Here is a 21587-nt window from a genome sequence, read left to right as displayed (position 1 = left end):
GTCCAAAACAAGTGATCTCACGCCCATGTACTAGATAATGGGTGGTACTTGTCCATATTAAATCTCTTGAGTACCCTTTTCTGTATATACTATTTTATGCACAAGGATTTCATTGTTAATGTACTCAAGCTGTAATCCCAAACAAAACTTTGTTTTCCAAGATCTTTTATCTCAAACTCTTTCTTGAGATATTCAACTGTTTGGAAAATTGTATCCAGAGGTTCCTAAGATATTCAAATCATATACTTTGATGATTATCAATATTGTTCTCGAGAACTTGTTGTACTTTCAGCTCAATACCCTCTAGTACTTTCATTATTCAGTGGACCATATAAATATGCAGTCACTACATCAAGTTGCTGCAAGTCTAATTTTATCTCTTATATAGCCAGACTTATGAGAAATCTAAAAGTAGTTGCATCCACCACATGAGAGTATGTCTCCTCATAATCTATTACTGGCCTTTGTGAGAATCCTTGTGCAACATCAGCTTTATATCTCACGATTTCGATTCCTCACAAGACCCATTTATATCCAATGGTTTTAACATCATATGGCGTCTTAATCATATGGCCAAATACGTCTTTCTTCCTTAAACTATTAAACTCCACGTTTCCATTCAATCCAATATGTTCTACGAGTGCGCACTCTTATATTGATGTGGGTTCATGATCCTCGCTTATATTCATAAATTCAAGTGCTACCTTGTATGCAAATAAATCATCTTATGTTGACATTCCTTATTGGTTCCATTATGTTCCAGACATGATATAATCGATTGAGATTCATTATTATCAGGACTTTAATACTTTGCAGCTTGGCGTCCCAAGCTACATTGTTTGGTACCTGTACCTTAGAGCCGGCCGGCCTTATCTCCATGTCTGGGATGGTTTCCTTAGTATCCTCGGATTTGGATTTTGATTATCATTCTCTGCACCTTTCTTTTGTTTCCTAGGATTCTTATCTTTTGGAACCTATTTGGTCTACCACGTTTAATACGTTGTCTAGACTCTGTAGCAACTTGACTGTGTCTCTTCTTGGACATAAAATTCGCTGGTGCTTTACAAGCTGGTTTATATATGACTTAGTCATTCTTTTTCGGGTCAGCAAATGTGTCTGGCATTTGATTAGCTAGCTTTGTAAATGTATAATCTTTGGACGTCTATTTCACATTCTTTAGTCCGAGGATCTTGCCAAGACATTGATGGTTGATTCCATTCTATTTCTTTTACCATTTTTTTACCAGCTTTATTATTTTTCTCCTCCTGGTCTTAAAATAATCCGTGTACCTGGCCTCAAATATAATCACCCATAGTTTGCTCAAAGTACTTTATTATTGTGGGAGAATCATATCCAACATATATCTCCATCCTCCTTTTGAGGTCCCATCTTAGTTCTCTGTGGTGGAGCAATTAGTACATAGACATCACATCCAAATGTTTTATGATGGGGTATGTCTGGCTCTTGACCCGTTAATAATTGTGATAGGGGATATCTATGCTCACTAAATGGCCTTATGCATATTAACTTAGGTGCATGTAAATTTCGTGTGGCCCAAGCTGTGAATGGGAGTTTTGACCTCATAAGTTATGGTCTATCGATCAGCTATTTGCGTTTTAAAAGATTTTGGCCAAGCCGTTCTTGGTATGGATATGTATCACAGAATTGTCCACACTTACCCCCATGGACATACCATAATCATTTAAACGTTTGAGACATGTACTCACCAGTATTATCTAGAAATATAGTCTTTATTTATGAAAAAGGGGCTCGTAGCCGTTTTACTGGTGATGGCCTAATGAGTTTCCCTTGTGTATATGCTACACACGTGAGATTCTTTGGGATAACTCATCTTATCTTTTAATTTGTGCCTTTTGAATATCAATTTTTGCATCATGTTTGGACCAGGATGGCCAATCCGGTTGTGTCATAAAGTGTATATTTTCGCAGGCTTTTAGCATCTATCATACTGATCTATGCATAGTCTAGGTCAGTAGAGAATGCAGATATAGTCTTTAGGACTTATTATGGCCTTGGGCGATTTTATACATATATCTTAAGGAACTCTTTGTTTCCTTCGCCCATTGTTTCAATATGAAAACCATTCATTCTTATATCTTTAAAACTCAATAGGCTGCTATTGCTCTTAGAGCTGGGTGAATATAAGACATCACTGATTTCTAGATGCATACCCTTAGGCAATAATATATTAGCCTAGGCATAGTCTTCTTTCAGACTGGCGATACCTGCTTTAGTACTTATATTGGCGCTTTTCAGTGTACTCATATAGAAAAATCATTCATTCATTTAATCTAAGCAGACAATGTAATAAAAATAAATTCAAGGAGATAAAAATCAGAGAAATCATACAAGCAAAGTAATCACACAAGTTTGATGTCGAAATCAGATTATCAACTTGATTCTTTTAGGCAATCATAAGTCTCATATTCCATAAGATCATCTTGATCATGTTCCAAATTATTTTCACCGTGGGTTTCAGGATTCTTCCCTTTCAGACTCTTTTTGATAGAGGTCACAAAAATGTTTGGGAGTCCTTCATATCTTAGCCCAATGGTTCCCCATTCCACATCTATGGCACACTAATTTGGTTGAGCTTTGTGGTTTAAAGGATATACCACAGCCACTGCCTTGAGGCCTTGACCATGGCTCAAATTGGGTTGATACCCACGGCCTCTGCCATAGTGATTCCCACGGCCAAATGTGTTATAGTGGCCATGGCCAAATACTTTCCACCCTCCACGGCCATGACCGTGTGGTCTATCATTCTGAACGTGGTTACCTTTTTTTTTTTTTTTTTTTTTCTACGGCCTTATTGGTATCAGGTAATGGGTTTAATCCAGGAGGTCTCAATTCACTGTTTCTCATCAGTAATCCATTATTTTGCCCAGCTAGCAATAGACTCATCCACGGACTTATAGTCCTGGATTCTGGGATTCCTCCAATCAAATAGGGCCTTTGGTAATAACATCGTTCTTTGGTGATCATATCTCGATTTTTAACTCTGTCCAAAGGTCTAGAGGATTCTCTATAGTCAGATACTGATCTTTGAGACTCTTAATAAGATGATGGCTAATAATTAATATTGCCATGTATCAATCTTTCTCATTGACATTATTGCCTTCTATGATACATTCACCAAGTCTTTTTGACTTTAGGATAATCTTTGTATCCAATGCCCACCGTAAATAATTATCTCGAGATAGATTTAGGGCAGCAAAATCCAGGTTGATTTTCGACATCTCAAATCATATATCAATCAATTTTAGATCTCATAAAATATTTAACATACGGCCATAAACAAGACATGCTATCAAGTCAATACATTTCTACTAAGCAAACAAGCCACACGGCCAAAGGTGATATAATGCAATAAGGCCACACGGCCAAAGTGATATATGATGCATAATAAGTCACACAGATTTATCAAGCAAGGGTATCGACCAAACAAGCAATTTCTATATGTTTTCATGCGGCCATATGGTTAAAATGCAAACCTAGCATACTGATTCTATATGTACAGGAGTGAAATTATGGAACCTCAATTTAAAACAATCAGATCATGCAAAGGTGATAATAATCAGATCATGCACATAACATAAACATGTTGGTCAGGATGATATATGATGCAAACTGGCCACACGGCCAAGTCAAAGATCAAGCCACACAGATACTTAATGCAATCAATTCATTACCTAGCATAAGATTCTAGATGTAATTGCAATCAATCAATGAGATCAAGCTAGGTATGAATGCAATAAGGCCGCACGGCCTTGAGGTATGATCAAGTCTAGAACAATTAACCTAGCATGCAGTTTCAGATTCAACCGGATTATACAGTTTCAGATTCTATATCAAAACAATCAAGACTAGGTTATAAGGAAACACTTATCCTAAAAGGTGGTTTCAGTTTAAAACAAGCAAAACGATTTCAATTCATTCAGATTCGAGTTTAAACAATCTTAGCAACAATTCTAGGTGATCAAAACAATCAATGAAGATTCAAATTCAAACAATCAAAACCGGTTTTCAAATTAGGGTTTAGGGTTTCGAGTTTGATCTTAGATCAAAGGGGTTTGATTTGAGATTCAAAACCATTAAAGATTTTGATTTTAATTGATCAATAGATCAATCTCGATTTAGGGTTTGGGGTATCGAATTTTTGAGCTTCGATTTACTCAATTAGGTTTTGATCTATTACCCTATGGTTTTTATTCATAAAGATTATGATTTTAGGGTTTCATTCTTTATCAGGAAATCCAAATTCGATCATAGGTTCTTAGGTTTCGAATTACCTTTAACTTAGATGATTGTTGAAACCGGACCACCAAAGATTATGAACCGCGAGCTGCAACACAAACGGGAACGAACGCGAGCTATCCGCGAGCTGGACACGAGCTGATCGGGAACGCCGTGATCGTCGGGAACGCGAACGGTATGCTTGTGCGCCAATCGCTATCGGCTTGCGGACGTCTGATCGGGAACGCGAGCTGTCCGGGATGCGGGCTGAGGCTGAGATCGGACTGAGATCGTCTGAAGCTGAGACGGGGACGCGAGCTGGAACAGACGCGGGAACAAGAGACGCGATCGGGATTAGGGTTCGTCGGTTCGCCGGCTAGGGTTAGGGTTTTAGGGTTTTTATCGATTTGGTTTCTTAGCTTAGGGATTTAGAGTTTTGTGCTTATAATGTGTTATAAAAGTAATGGAAAAATCTATCTTTATTCATAACATAGAGGTTCCTTATATAAGAGATTACACCATCATAGATAAATGAAAAGATTACAAATTATAATCCCTTGGTTATGAGCCATTCACAATCTGGTTCATAACACATCCCTAATTTTGCAGTGCGCTTGCTTACCAGTCATCCACATCAAATGTTTGTTCTTCTTTTTTTCAGTTCACAAGAATTTCTTTGAAGACCATTGAGTTACCTCTGTCTGGCCAGAGACCATGTTGATCTGAATCCAGAATTGCTGTTGGCAGTATATATACGACCATTAGAAAGTTTCGATCTATTTGGTTAGAAATTGAAATTTCATCACACGTTCACAGAGAGTCAATGAACGCTTTACAAAGAACTGAATTTATGTGCAAGTAAAGATTAACGGTTACAAATGTAGTGAGATGATGGCGTAGTGGGAAAATATTAGGAGTTTTTATATTAAAAAAATATGTAAAAATTAGTTAACACACGAGACGGTTTTTCATTTTAATATTTTGCATTTTGGATTTTTCTTTAAATTGTAAAATAAGTGTCATGTGTCAAAAATTTGTTGGTCATGTGACTTGTGATTTAGTATATAAAGGATATGTGTCTATCAATTTTCAAAACATAATAAGTTTAAGTTGTATTTTTTCATTGAATAGATTGTTTCAAACTTTCACATGTATTTGTATCTTCTTCTATATATATATTTTCGGATTATTATTTCATAATTAAAATCGTAACTATATGTATATAAATATTAGTAAAATATTGTTTTATTGTCATATTCAAAGATATTGTAACATTTCACAAATTTAGAAAGTTTTTATAAAAATTAAACTTTTCGCTTCATAGATTTATATTATCGAGTAAATAATTAAATATTTAGTTTTTGTTTAATTTTAAAAATAAACTATATAGTTTAAAATTTGTTTTCATTGGTCTAAGGTAGTGAAAGATTAATCATTGTTAGATAATATGATTTTTGTTATTTAAAAAAATCTTTATAATTTTAAAAGTTAACATCGACAAATATTTAAATATTTAACATATGGAGGTATAGTTTTACAACATTAAATTATATCTATTTAATTATATCTATAAATCCAATGAATCATCTATTGTTTAAATCCAACTATTGATAGCCCAATAAAAATTTCCCGTATATTAACTGGTTTAACCTATAACTAATGCCCGAGATGAAAAAATAAAATAGTTGACGGGATTCATATTTCCGAAGAAGAAGATGTTGCCATGGGAGGCAGATGCATTGAAGAAAAGCAAAGTTAAATCGATTGATCAGGCAAAAAAAGAAGAAATCTTCAATCAATAAAGATTTTAAAACAAAGGAATATCAAAACAGAGATGAAACTTTTTGTGATCTGTAAATTTAGTTGAGAGATGAATTGAACCTTTAGGGCATATGAGCCTCTATTGCTGGATATTCAGCAGAGGCAGAGGCAACAACTTAGGTCTTCTATGATGGCTGAGAAAGATGAAAAACTCTCTTTCTTCCTCGAGATGAGAGGCGTGAGAAAGAGCATGATAATTTTCTTCTCAACAATCATCATGTCTTCTGATTTGGGTATGGTTCTGTACGTTCAAAGTTTAAAACTTCTCCAGTGTTCAATATCTCAAGTGATGGTCCAGCAGGAAAGAAAGGTCCTCAATTCTGCAGGCTACAAAAATGACAATGAATGGTAACTTCTTCGCCACAGTTTTTTTGTGAGCTAACAGATTTACATGTTGTTGAGGAGATGATTGACCCAGAAGCAACGTTTTCAAATGAGGAAGGAGATGTGAGTGAAGGTGGCGAGTTCCTGGAGCACTGGAAGAAGTAAAACTGGTCGTTGAAAATATGGCTTACGACGTTGACAGCTAGGCTTTAGCTATACTCTTTGAGAAATTCTCACAGTTAGTTTCTTCTTCTGCTTAGATGAGCCTCAGTTGTTGTGTTTAAGTTTATCGTGCTTTGCTTAATGTCATGTATGTTCTCTGCATTGCAATTTGAGTCATGTATGATGTATGAGTCAAATGGATGAGATAAAGTCAAGTTCTAAGCTTTTGTTATGTTTTGAGCATCTCTGGTTTGAAATAGTTATTGCAGTGTTCACAATTTTGTGGATTGAATCTATCTATATATGTTGACATTAGATGAAACTTTCATACTTTTGGTATATGTTTAGATAGTTGATGTTATTCTTACTTCTTACATTTATTTACTTCAAGAGATATATACAATATATATAGGGAAACCGACAAGAGTCGTGGGTTTGGATTTGTGACAATGAGTATAGTGAAAGAAGCTCAGACAACGGTCTAGAAGTTCAACCATTATGTAAATTTATATGTATCATATATCTGAAGTCTCTCCACGAAGGAACATAGTCCAAAATCGTGTTGTTTTAAAATCAATAAACCAAGTCATCTTAGGGGCTTTTCGTTTCACCATCTGTCATCTCCATCCAGATGATCCATTTGTATGATCTATTCAGATGATCCATTTGTATGATCTATTCAGATGATCCATTCAGATTTTTGAGAGTGTTTGTTTGTCCATCTAGATGAATCATCTAAATAAATTTTATGTTTGTTTCTTTATTTTCATTTCCATCCAAATGAGTTTAGTAAACAAATTACCAAAATACTCTTGTCTTGATTTAATCATATGTTAAAATTTACTACAATAATAACTTCTAATAAACAAAAAAAATTGATAATCATGTATTTGAAAAAAAACTTTAGAGTTTCAAACTAAAAGAGTATTAATAATAAACCAAATGTAACTTCGGTTTTGGCGGAAAACGAATTTTTTCGGTTTTGACGAAAAACAAGATTTTTTTATTTTGACGGGAAAACGAGATTTTTCGATTTTGGCGGGAAAATACAATTTTGGTTTTGGCGAGAAAATGTATTTTGCGGTTTTGGCGGGAAAACGAGATTTGTCGGTTTAAGCGGGAAAAAGCATTTTTCGGTTTTTGCGGGAAAACGAGATTTTTTTTTGGTTTTGGCGGGAAAATACAATTTTTGGTTTTTGCGAGAAAACACGTTTTGTGGTTTTGGTGGAAAAACGCGTTTTTGCGGTTTTGAAGGGAAAACGAGATTTTTGGTTTTGGCAGGAAAACACGTTTTTAGGTTTTTGCGGGAAAACAAGATATTTCGGTTTTGGCAGGAAAACGACAATTTTTGGTTTTGGTGAGAAAACACGTTTTCCGATTTTGGCGGGAAAACACGTTTTTGCGTTTTTGGCGTGAAAACGCGTTTTTGTAGTTTTGGCATGAAAACACGTTTTTCGGGTTTCGCGGAAAATGCGTTTTGGCGGGAAAATATGTTTTTTCGGGTTTCGCGGAAAATGTGTTTTGGCGGAAAAATATGTTTTTTGCGGTTTTCACGAGAATTAGTTTTGGCGGGAAATGCATTTTGATGAGAAAACACATTTTTCGGTTTTGGCGGGAAAACACATTTTGTGGTTTTGGCGGGAAAACGTGTTTTTGTGTTTTGGCGGAAAAATGCGTTTTGGGGTTTTAGCGTGAAAACGTGTTTTTGTGATTTTGGCATGAAAATACGTTTTTGCAATTTTGGTGGGAAAACAAGTTTTTGCAATTTTGTGCGGAAATGCATTTTTAGGGTTTTGGCGTGAAAAATTTGATTTTAGGTTTTTGCAGGAAAATTCGTTTTTGTGGTTTTGTCGGTTTTCGTGTGTAACAAAATGATATTATGTTTATGTTTGTAATTTTTGAATTACATCAGGGGCATAATAGATATTATACCATATTGAATGAACCATCTCCATCCAAATGGTCTAAATTGGATCAGTTGAATGGACTTTAAAATGAAGCCTAAATTTCCGAAAGTCATCCGGATAAGTTGCACTTTTAGTGCCTAAACGAACAAAACTCTCATCTCCATCCAGATGGCTCATCTGGATGGAGAAACGAACAGGCCCTTACATGTATGGTAATTACTACGTTGCACGGAAGCTTCATCGGACGTTCGTTTCCCGCTTCGGAACCGGAATCGGAACCTTCTGGAAGCTTACAGAATCTCGCTTCCAAAATTTTTCTAAAATATTCTCTTTAAAAACACGTTGGAAGCTTACGATTCTGGAATCACGCTTCTGTTCTTTAAAAAAAAAACACAATGTCTTATATTAATAAAAATATAAAATTATAGTTTTAAATTTATATAAAATCCAAATTTTAATAATATTGAATAGAGAGAATAGAAATATACAAATATTAAAATTAATACTATAAATTATCTTTATGCATTGAGGTTTTTATTAAAGCTAAATCATATATTCAAATATATTATGTCAATTAATTATAAAGTATTAAAAATAATTAATATGATAATATATTTTAAATTTAATTTATATGTATTTTCACAGTTTTAATATGAAATCATTACAAAATTATTATAAATGAATAAATGCTTTATTTTAAATTTAAATCATATAATTTTTAGTTAAATTAGTTTAAAAAATCTTATATATGTGTATATATATATATATATACGCTTCCAACACGTACTCGCTTCCTAATTTTTTAAAAAAATCTCGCTTATGCGCTTCCGCTTCTACGTACCCGCTTCCGTTTCCATTTAACATGGTAAACATCGTTACTTTCTAACGAAAAAATAATATTTTTGAACATTTGATTTTGGTAAAGTACATTCATTTCATTAAATATTATAATAGATTCGCAAAATTTGAAAATGTTGGTATCGTAAAAAAATATCTTAGCTATAGAATTATGGTTTTCAAATTTTGCATTTAAAAAAAAATTAACAAATAAATTTATTTAATATATGTAAATTAAAATTTAATTCATTAAAAACAAAATATCTTTAAAAAATTGAATATAAATATTGTTTCTTAGTCGTCAGCACTAACTTGATGAACATGTTATTAACACGTTATATGATTTCCTGAAATAACTCTTGCCTTAACAGGAGTGCATGAACTTGACCTTATTAGTTGGGTTATAATTTTGTGACAATGTAATTAATCTCTTGGTATTTTGTGGGAGTTTTAACATTTTGTACACTCAAATTTATTTTATAAACTAACCTGGAAATCATTATTTTTATAGGTTGGGAAAGACATAGCTGAATGCCTACAAGAAGCGCTGAACAGAACAGGCCTACATATGCATGTTGCGGCTCTTGTAAGTGCTCTGTCACAACATTTTGACGCCTTAGCTGAACTATAGAAAAATATCATGAGACGATTCTTAGTTCTTTATGGAGTTTTCTTATTTTTTGAGCAGGTGAATGATACTGTCGGAGCCTTGTCACTTGGATATTATCATGATCCAGATACAGTTGTGTTTGGAACAGGTAGTGATTCATGTTACTTGGAACGAACTGATGCTATAATCAAGTCTCAGGGTCTGCTTACAACTTCTAGAAGCATGGTACTAAAAATCAACTCATGGTCTATTCTCAGAAACAAGTTATCATACTTTAGATCCCAGAATGTAAAAGATTAGTTCATTCATTCTGTTTCTGGTAGTCAATATGGAGTGGGGAAATTTTTGGTCCTCACACCTGCCAAGGACTTCATATGACATTGACTTGGATGCAGAGAGTTCAAATCGAAATGATATGGTAATCTTTGGCTCTTTGCTTAACTTACCTTTCTCCATTTGGTATTGCATCATGAATAAGCATTAAGATATTTTGTGATTTTTCTTATATAGGGATTTGAGAAGATGATAGCAGGAATGTATCTGGGTGACATTGTTCGCATGTCACAAGAATCTGATATCTTTTGACCCTCCTCTTCGTTGTTGTCTGAGCCTTACACCTGATAACTTTAATTTTGTTTGATTATTATGGATATTATCTATTTAGGCACATTGTAGCGTACATTCCACCGGTTTAGTTCTAAATAACATAAAACAAAATAATGAATATTATCTATTTTTAGGCACATTATATATTTAATTATAAAGCTTAGGATTTGTATAAGAATTTTCCTTTTGCAATTGAAAGGAAATTTATATTCAAAACTAAATTTAAGATATAGAAGAATATTGTTAATTAATTTAAAATTTAAAATTTAAAATTAATTAATTTAACCGAGATAAATCAAACAAAACTAAAGTTACAATGTACAGTGGAGTGTACGGTACGGTGTACACGTCCTCATGTACGCATTCATATGTATACCTCTGGTGTACGCTTCCGGTGTACATTTCTCGGTGTACACTTCCCGGTACACTTTTCGGTGTATACTTTCCGGTACACTTTTCGGTGTACACTTCTTTGTGTGCATTATAGCGCATATTATTTTCAAATTGAGGCATTTTTTTTTTAATGTGAGGCATTTTTACTCTTGACGAGTGCGATAAAATGCTAGAATCACTCGGTATGCTGATCTCTAACATCCTCGTGTATAAAAATATCTCATTTGCATGTTTTAACATATTTAACACTTCTTTATCAGACATGAAAAGAGATATGCAAGAGATTTTCAAGATGACTCCTAACGACAAACAAGTTATGATTTTCCCAGAAACTCTCAGCAAAGAGATACGCTCAGTCTGCAAGAAGTTTATGCAAGGTGTAATGTCCCACGTCCAATACTATCTGGGTTTACAAGTCCTGTAATTTTCAATTATTTGTAGCTATCTTTGGGGGACTGTAGTTTATTTTGAGGAACTTCTTGCCTGGCAAACCGGACATTTGATCCTAGGACGCAGTGTCTCAGTCCAATAATCCCTTAGGTAGTATATTGGGGTTTTGAGAATATGGGGACTCTTAGATGTCACTTTACTTTGTGTGTTATGAACATTTTCTAATATATTGTCAAGTTTTATGTTATTTTTTTCCCAAAATTTACAAAACATATATATTGTTTGATCAAAAAAATATATTGTTTAAGCTTTAGAATTTAACTGAGATAAATCAAACAAAATTAAAGTTACAGTGTACAGTAGAGTGTACGGTACCGTGTACACATCCCAATGTACACACTCGTATGTACACCTCCAGTGTACGTTTCCGGTGTACACTTCTCGGTGTACATTTCCCGGTGGATACTTCCCGATGTACATTTTTCGGTGTACACTTCTCGGTGTACACTTCTCGGTGTACACTTCTCGGTGTACACTTCCGGTGTACACTTCCCAGTGTACATTTCTCGGTATGTACACTTCCCAGTGTACATTTCTCGGTGTACACTTCTCGGTGTACATTTCTCTGTCCCAAATTTCTAATTGTGCATTATATCCCATATTATTTTCAAATTGAGGCATTTATTTTTTGAATGTGAGGCATTTTTATTCTTGACGAGTGTGATAAATTGCTAGAATCACTCGGTATGCTAATCTCTAACATCCTCGTGTGTAAAAATATCTCACTTGCCTGTTTTAACATATCTAACACTTCTTTATCAGACATGAGAAGGGATGCGCAAGAGATTTTCAAGATGACTCCTCACGACAAACAAGTTCAGATGTTCCCATAAAACAAAATAACCAATATTATATATTTTATTTAACAGCTTATGATTTTTATAAGAATTTTCTATTGCAATTGAAATAAAAGTTATATTTATGTTTACACAATTTAATGTTTAGCTTAGGAATTATGATATAGTATATAGTGTTTAGGGTCTATAAATTATATATTATAAGGTTGAATATATGATTGATATTTAATATTGCATTTTATTTCATTTTAATCTCTTTGGATGCACTTAAATATTTTTATTGTATATGTATGTTCATTAATATGGGTTAGATGACACATTTTAAGAGCTTGGATCACAAATCTAAAGAAATATGTATGTTATAAGATTCTAGGGCCAAAATGAAAAGAAGCAAAACAAATAATCACCAAATATGCAATTATGAGAAACTTGGCCATTGTTGTTGTTGCCCTTGATATGAGGCACGACGACGAGAGCTGAGTGTCTACACCAATGCACGCTCCGATATGCATCACTCGCATGTACACTTCCGGTGTACACTTGTAGGTGTACACTTCTAGGTGTACACTTCGATATGAGGCACGGCCACGAGAGCTGAGGACGCCGAGGAGGAAGCACGTTGTCGCACTCCTATGTACATTTATAGTTGTAAATAAATTCTATTATTATTATTTTATTTTTGTAACTTTATTAATAATTTTTATTGTTCAATGCATTTTCAGTATAAGGAATTTAAATACGTTTTCAAGCATTTGTTTAGTTGTCTGATTATATTTATTTACTAAATGGTTTGAATTTTAGGGTTTGTGGTCTAATGTCTGGTTTAGAGTTAGTATATAGTTTTCAAGGTGTAGGGTTTAGGTTTTAGTGTTTGGTTTAGTTTTTGAATTTTGGGTTTACATTTTTGGAGTTACGATAGTCTCAAAGTGTCACTTTGATTTTAAGATATAGAGTTTATTGTATAGGGGTCAGAATATAAAATATTTAATTTAGGACTTTGGAGAGTAATAAGACAATAAAGGTGACTGAATAACAATAATATTGTGTACTGAATAACAATAAGAGTGTGGCAGTACAATAAATTAATACTAACCTTGAAAAATATCGTATCACAAGGTGTATATTGATCGTAGACGTAATATATTAAGACCAGCCTATAAATCGATAAGCTTATCTCAATTAATTTAAATCTAATTAAGACCAGCCTATAAATCGATAAGCTTATCTCAATTAATATAAATAACGTACACCGAAGAATTTATCTCAATTAATTTAAATCTAATTTTATTTAAGCTTAAATGAAACACTAAACCCTACTTACGTAATTATGTTTAAGTCAATTGTACAATATGTATACATATTTTTACGTAATTAAGCTTATTTAAGTCAATTGTACAATATGTATACACCACGACCAAGCTTCTTCCGTGGCCTCAGGTCTCCATCTCCTCGTTGTGACCTTCCTTTCTCCACGAAATCACTGTCTCATCAAGCTCCAATCCTCGTAGCAATCTCATAGATAGAGCGTCTTGAAGCTCCGGAGTCGTCCGGTTCGCAGCGAGCAAGAAGAGTGTAGCAGTACAATAAATTAATACTAACCCTGAAAAATATCGTATCACAAGGTATATAATGATTGTAGACATAATATATTAAGACCAGCATATAAATCGGTAAGAGTCCTATACATTATGTAAAGGGTCGTAGCTATTCTTCTTTAATTTTTTTCTCATATTTTTTAATTATTCTTTTGATTTAGGGTTTACGGTTTTGAGTTTAGGGTTTAAGATTTAGGATTTACTTTGAATTACATTAGGTTTTGAGTTTAGGGTCTTGAATATATGAGTTAGGGGTAAGGGCTTCGAGTTTTTTTTAGGATCATGGTTTACGGTTTAGGGTTTAGGCGTCTTATATACTATATAAGATACGTAAATAATACGTATAAAGTGATTATTCATTTATATTAATATAAAATACCAACAATATACTATGTAAATTAATAATATTAAAGTATAAAATGTAACTTAAAGAAATATTTTAGATTTCTTTAAACAATAACAATAAAGCATTCTTTTTATGTAAATTTATAAATTTTTATATATAATAAAATTGTAAAAATAATGTTTAAGATAATCATTCTTGTATAAAATATTGCTGAAATATAAACAAATATATATATATATATATATGAGATTTAGAAAAAACGCTCGCTGCCCAGGAACCCAATGCAATCTTTGCACGCTGGATATTGCAGTCTAACTCCCCTTTGTCCGCCGGTTATTTGCCTGTTTAGGAAAGTTGACTTCTGATCCCAGCTCTGCAATCGCACCAACCTTGTTTTTCTTTCTTCTTTTAGTTTTCAAAATCTGAAAAGAGACTTCGTAGTGTCTTTTCGGCGGTCTCCCGCCGGCGACGATGTCTTCTCCGGCTATGGAACACAGTAACCTCGGTCTGCAACACGTGGTCGTTCGGCTCGGGGCGGCAATGTCTCTTGCTACCTTCTGAAAACCAAGGATAGAGTCGACTAAAACTCCTCTTAGTGGTTATCTGTGAATCTTCTCCTCTGTTATCACCACCCACGCTACTGTTACGTCTTCCGTTTTCGCTTCTTCAACTCGATACAGAGACTCGCTTCGTTTTCTTTACCCCGCTGGTCCTTTCGTCAAGTTACACCTCTGCTGCCTTACGACCTCATCCTCCCTCTGTTTCTACTCTTCAACAACGATGCCTCGCTTCACAGCAGAAGAGAAGGGTAAATCTATCTCCCGCCAGTATTCTGAACAACCGCGTATCCGTATCAGAGCCCCTGATTTCGACCCTTCAGAGCTCATCAAGGATAACGCCCTAACCCTAGTTGGTCGACTAACGAACCCCCGAGAGCAACAGATGGCTGCGGTCTTGCCGTACCTTCCAAAACGATGGGACCTGGTGGGTCGCACCTCAGGTTCGGATCTGGGTAATGGCTGCTTCCAGTTTTGTTTAGAAAACGAAGCAGACTTGCGCACGGTTTTGCAGAACCGTCCCTACCAATTCGGCCGTTGGATGATTCTTTTCCAGCGCTGGGAACCAATCATCTCAGCCTCCTTCCCATCGCAGATACCATTCTGGATCACCTTGAAGGGTATCCCTCTCCACTATTGGCATGAAAAAGTTGTCAAGAACATTGGCATGGAACTTGGCCAACTGGATACTTATGAAGTCACCAGATCAGCGGCCCGTGTCCATGTTACAATAGATGGTCTGAAACCTCTAATCAAGTCATCGGTGTTAGATTTTGATTCGGGAGAAGAAAGCATTATAACTATGGAATATGAAAAACTCGGGAACCATTGCTCCATTTGTAACCGGTTGTCTCACCTCCGCTTCCAATGTCCCGACAGGCCTATGGACTTGCCTACAGCCCCGATGGCCCCTCCCCATGGTAACTCACAGTCAAATGATCTCCATGCTACTCGAGACTACTCAACGAAAACTGCGTCATCAAAACGCCCTAACCGTGAGCCAGAATTCCACCAGAGACTTGATAGACACGGCAAGCCTTCTGGTGAACGAATCTCGGCGTCGCTAGTTAGTACTAGAGGGCCAAAAAACAAACTGACTCCTTCGCTTGGGAAGACTGAACAATATCGGAAGCGTCCTATTGATACTGAAGTGGAGACAGAGGACAACATACGCTTCCCCGCACAGCGCCAGACATCGCCAATCAATAGAACAAATGATCGGATTGAACCTAGACTCGAGGGATGTCCTCTCCCTGTTCAACACTCTCCTCCATACTCAACGGTGCGAACCAGAAACTCTGCCTCTCACGAAAAACGACGTCGACAAATCTTCCCGCCTAACTCATCGGAAAACCAACGCCAGGTACACGAAGGTGACAGTACTCGCATGGAAGGCACAAACAACAGCCATAATAGGGAGCGTGGCCCGCCTAGAACACCCCTCATGCCGACGGCGCCCGATTCTCAGTCTCTCCCGAATGCCCCTTCCATGGAAGCAGTAATGGAAGAACTCAGAGAAGTAACATACCAGTACACGAACTGCCCGGATCCAGTAGAAAGCGCATCAAGGAGACAACAAGTACTGGATGGAGAAGTGCACGGTTTGATGGAGGAAACAGCAGCAAGAATAATTGCTGCGGCGGTTGAGGCTCAGCAACACAACCAAAACGTTTCAATCCCACAAATCTCCCCCGCAGCAACGGATCGAGTTGTTAATGCAGCGAACTGTCAATCTGTTATGCCAGATCCTAATGTCATCCTCCTTCCTGCTTCATCGGCAGCACCTACTACAAAACGTAGAGGCCGTCCTCCTAAGGCAAGGAAACAGAATCCAAGCCCGAGATTGCTTGCTGGCACAAGTTCACGCAAACACAACCTAGCGAAGGCTCATGCGTCTCCAGGAGGTAACTCAACTCATAGGGCGGGCTCATCGGGACGTCAGACGACGCCGCATCAATCTGATAGACAAGCTCGCTCTTCTAGTCTATCCCAATCTTCTCAACAGGATGAGGCACAGGTGGATTTTCACCACCGCCATCATCCTCTTCCTTAGCAATACTGAGTTGGAATTGTTGTGGGCTCGGAAACCACACAACAATTCCGAGGCTGAAGAATATTCGGCGACGTATCTTCGCCGACCTTCTGTTCCTCATGGAGACTAAGAATCCGGATGATTTTGTTCTCAGTGAACTCCAGTTTATGGATTATGATTCTCATTTCCTTGTTCCCCCTCACTCTCCTGGTGGAGGAGGTCTACCTTTGTTTTGGAAGAGTAATATGGATGTTTCAATTGTTTCTGCTTCACAAAATGTTATCGACACTGTCATCTCCTTTAAAGGACAACGTTTTTGGCCTCATTTATCTATGGTGAACCAGATATAACATTGCGATCAGCCTTTTGGGACTCTTTGTCAACTCAATTTGCAGATAGAGACACACCCTGTTGTGGGAACCAAAATTCGCACTGTCAATTTACGTTTAAATTAGGAAACTAGGAAAACCATAATTTCCCAGAGGTCCCGGATCTCTGCGAGAGCCAACGGCAAGTGACCAAATATATGCGGAAATCATGAAAAGATAACAAACGAGTTTAGAGAAAACAGTAGATCTTATTTCGAGTCTGCGTGAGAGCGTTGCGATCATTACAAGAGATCATAAAAGCTTTGGCCGCAAAGGCTGTCAGTGAGTTACCTAGTTCTAGCGGCCTAAAAGCTCAAACCTAGTTGACTAGCAGCTCGATAACAAAAGACGAAGAAAATACATAAAAGGTTTTTGATTGATTTCGGACTGAACCTTTTGAAAGGCTGCCTACGTACCCCTTTCGAGGATCAAGCCGAACGTAGTTCAAGAGTGAACCAAGAGATCGAACTGCTTGTGCACGTTCGTCTGATAATCGGGTGCCAGTCATGGAAGCAGAGCATGTCGAGAATAATGCCTCAGAGTTTCTAAGTGCCGAGAGTTCTGAGTCTAAAAAGTTGTCCCCCGTGCCTCTCGCCTAAGACCCCTTATATACTCGCTCCTAGGTCGGTTTACGATTTTTCCTCTTCTGCCCTTAAGCCGTCATAACTTAAAAATGAAGATATTCCGTTTTCCCGATCTTTCTAATTATCTTACTTCGTATTTTTCCGCGCAAACTTGACATTTATCTTTCCTTGCGAACCAAGCATAAACCGTCCTACGGTTTATGGGCTTTTGGTTAAGAAATCGTAAGTGGGTTTCGAGTCACGTTTTAGGTCTCTTTGGGCCGTTGTTTGATTCGAAACGTTTATTACGGCTTCTTTCGATAAAAACGAACTTTCCGCGGTTTTTATCGTAAAGTTCGATTGATGACTTCAAATGACGAGAAACATGAAATGGGTTGGCTATGGTCTTCAGGAGATAGCATTAAAGAGTAGACGAGAATGCATGGATTCGTGTCGTATCGATTTTTAAGAAAGCACGGTCGCGACGTAGCGACCGAGTCGTGTGCGTGCTCAGTCGCTACGTAGCGACCGAGCCATGTACGTGCTCGGTCGCTACGTAGCAACCAACCTTCGAGGAGAGCTCGGTTGCTACTTAGCGATCAAGCCGTGTATGTGCTCGGTCGCTACGTAGCGACCGAGCTTCAGGGAGAGCTCGGCCGCTTCGTAGCGACCGAACCGTGTACGTGCTCAGTCGCTTCGTAGCGACCGAGCCATGTACGTGCTCGGTCGCTACATAGCGACCGAGCTTCGGTGAGAGCTCGATCGCTACGTAGCGACCGAGCCGTGTACGTGCTCGGTCGCTACGTAGCGACCAGCTTTTGCGCTGGTTGCTACGCAGCGACCAGTTTTTGCGCTGATTGCTACGCGGCAACCTTGTTCGCGTCTTTCTCCAATTTTTCGTGAATGTGTTTTCTCCGCAAGATTTTTCGTAAAAATAAATCTTTTTCTAAGATTTATTTTCGTAAAAATGTTCATGCCGGTTTTTTCGGACTTTCAAACATTGATTCCGTCGTGACCGATTTTGACCCTAATAGTTAGCCCCCCAGCTCGGTAGAACCATGAGCTTCTAGCGTGATGTTTTAGCGAGTGGCTTGGCAAGTTAGGTGAGTTAGGAGGAATTAATGGTTGAAAAGGTCCGTGGTAAGTGGTCTTCTCGCTCTTCTAAAAGTAGAACGCGATAAGATTGGGGCTGCGCCTTATGACAGCTGCCTACGTACCCTTGTTGAAGGGATCAAGCCTTTCGTAGTTCGTCTTGAAGTTAAGGTTCGTATGACTAGTTTTCCAGCGAGACCTTTACGGTCTAGTTTTTATGTAGAGGTTATCAGGCGTGTTGCTGCCGATGGCATTTTATATAGGTGTAGAAGGAAGACTATGAGTTGTCATCTCGTAATCTAACTCTGTGTGAACTGCTATATCCGTGATCTGTTTCAAGAGTTTTCCGCAGTGTGTAAACTTGCGGTATTTCCGAAGACGCTCGAATATTGGCAAAGAGACAAATTTTGGGATCCCGTATCAAGGTTTTTGATACTATGCATAGAAATGTTAGAGACCAGTGCGCTGGGTTTAGGGCAAGACCTAGGTTTACTCCTGGTTTTAGAGGGTGCGATGACTAATTCGACTTACGTATCCCGTTTCAATTTCATCCTGATTCCATACCAATTTAAAGTCCGCGATAGGTTCTCGGCTTATACGACTTGTATGGTTGGAACCGAGCATCTCTTCAAGGACAATTTTTAAGCCTCCTGGAAGTGCTGACCAAAAATTTTGGGTTTCTTTTTAAGCGCTATTATCCTTGTGTCGGATGTACGAGAGTCATCTCTACGAGATGGCTAAGTCTGTTTAGGACGTTAAGAGTTTGTTGTGAGCAGCAACAAACTTAATGGTTAAAATTACCGTTTCGAGTCTTCGTGAAGGATATGTTTTGAGAAGATGTTAGTTCGTATGACTGTCTGGTCTTCCAAGAAATTATTTTTATCGAGGAAGGAAATTTCGTCGAAGAACGAATCTTCAGGCGTCTGCGACGTCTCGCGATGCTGAAGATTTGTTATTCTTTCGTATGCAGTGTTTCGTGCTTGAAATGTTCGCAGGCTTGAAGATGTTTCTCGATGTTGCAAGGTATTAGTCTTAGCCCTGCGTTTGGGAAACATTCTGGTTTGACTACGGATGTTCGCAGCCAGAATTGTTGTTCCTGTTTGGATTTGATTTACGATCGAGGAGTTAGGACCAAGGGGTCGCGTAAATTTGTCCCCGGAAAGAGGCATCCTCCTATACCGTGCTTTGTGTGGTGTTGGCCTTCCGAGATTTCTTTCGTGTCTATTTGAGGATGTTATGACGAATTTACCGTATGATTCCCGTTTTTGGGTGGTACGATAATTGTTTGTGTAATCGTTACTTGGCGTTTCAAGACAAATTCCGGATTACCGTTTAGCCGTCAAGTTATTGGAGCGGTGGTTGCTCAATTGTTTTGGCTTTGTATGAAGGCTGTGCTCAGCTTTATAGCCAAGGACGTTGTTGCCAAAGGATTAGACCATGACACTTTCGTGCTGTCAATAAGGTCAAGTCGGTTAGAATCGTCCTTAAAGGGGATGCTGTAACCTAGTTTGGCTTCAAAGGAAAGGCGTAATTGGGCGAGTGACGAATGGCGTTTATCGAGATTGATAGTCCGAGTATGCCCATGGTGGTAAAAAACGTTTTTCCACTTTAGGGTGAATTTATACGATGAAAGTTTCGTATAATGTTTCCTTTATTCGTATGGAAGTTGTTTCCTTTGTTTCCGAGGGAGATAAAGCCTAAGAAGCTCGATACAGAGCCCGTGCGGAGTCAGTTGCGGGGTGATTTCCTGCTCGGACGTGCCCAAGCGGAATGAGAGCGGATGCCAGTGAGTCGCGGGGCTAAAGAATGAGACCTTTCAGATCTTGGTGCGAGGAAGTAAAGTTTATATTGGTCGTCCAATGTCGTATCATACAGCTTGGTTTTTTACTATAAGGAAAGTACTTTTTCGTAAAACCTGTTACGTTTACTTTCGAAAGTTACTTCGTATGACATGATCTGATTATACGAAGGATTTTTTGCGTAAGTAACGGGCGACCGGTTTTTACGAATTTATTAAATTAACGCGACATATGGAGATGTCAAAATAACGATGTTTCCGCAGATTTTTGAGAAACGTTTTAGCTTTTGTTTTTATTCTTCGGTGAAAGTTTCTCTGAGTCACTCATGGAGTTTTACCAAAGGTTATTTCACCGAGATCTAGTCGCGAAACGTTTTTGCAGGTTTCTTGAATGAATCAGTTAAACAGCGATAGACTTAGTCGACGAGCGGGGAGGACGTGTTCTCTTTGTCGTATTTTCTGTTACTTTTGTTCTTGATTTTACTTTGTAGCAAATGTTTTTGATGTTTTTCCGTGAGTCGGTTGGTTCAACGGAAAATGAGAGTGATGCTTTGATACCTGAAGATTTCTCGTATAATGATTCTTATACGAAACTCGTTTTATCAAATCGGAAAAGATCTTTATGACTTCAGCAAATCATCGACTTTCATTCTGAAGTTTCTGCAGTTTTAGGGAGAAAAAGTTTTACCCTTACGCATTGAGATTTATTTTGTTCGGTAATGAGCCAAACTTACGGGTTTGATAAGATTTATCGTTTCCCTTCATGTTTAAAAAGAGAAATCGCGAGCTCGTTTCATTGCACTTCCTCTGGCGAAAAGTTGCAGCAAGGTTTTCGATTTTCTCAAGAACTGTGGCGTTTGCATAGGCGTTGGCCATAGGTGCAGTGGCGGCTGGATTTTTCTTACCAGCGTTGTTACGAACAACGATTTTCTCTTTCGTATTTCCAGACATTGTTTTGATCAAGCGTTTTGCGGCTATAAGTTAGAGTAATCCGTACCCCCCCTCCTTCTAGCGCCAAACTGTGGGAACCAAAATTCGCACTGTCAATTTACATTTAAATTAGAAAACTAGG

The 21587-nt window shown here is 37.4% G+C and overlaps 1 long non-coding RNA gene across 1 annotated transcript; it reads left to right on the top strand.

The window, feature by feature from the left end:
• The first annotated feature begins 10016 nt into the window (after window positions 1-10016).
• LOC125580935 lies at window positions 10017-10740 on the top strand. The gene is made up of 3 exons (XR_007318653.1): window positions 10017-10143; window positions 10242-10336; window positions 10429-10740. It is a non-coding gene; the product is annotated as an uncharacterized LOC125580935 (long non-coding RNA).
• The last annotated feature ends 10847 nt before the right edge of the window (window positions 10741-21587 follow it).

This window comes from Brassica napus, chromosome C1 (genome assembly GCF_020379485.1).
Source record: "Brassica napus cultivar Da-Ae chromosome C1, Da-Ae, whole genome shotgun sequence".
Lineage (NCBI taxonomy): Eukaryota > Viridiplantae > Streptophyta > Magnoliopsida > Brassicales > Brassicaceae > Brassica > Brassica napus.
Note: the sequence above shows the minus strand (reverse complement) of the source record. Positions and strands in the feature narration are given on the sequence as shown.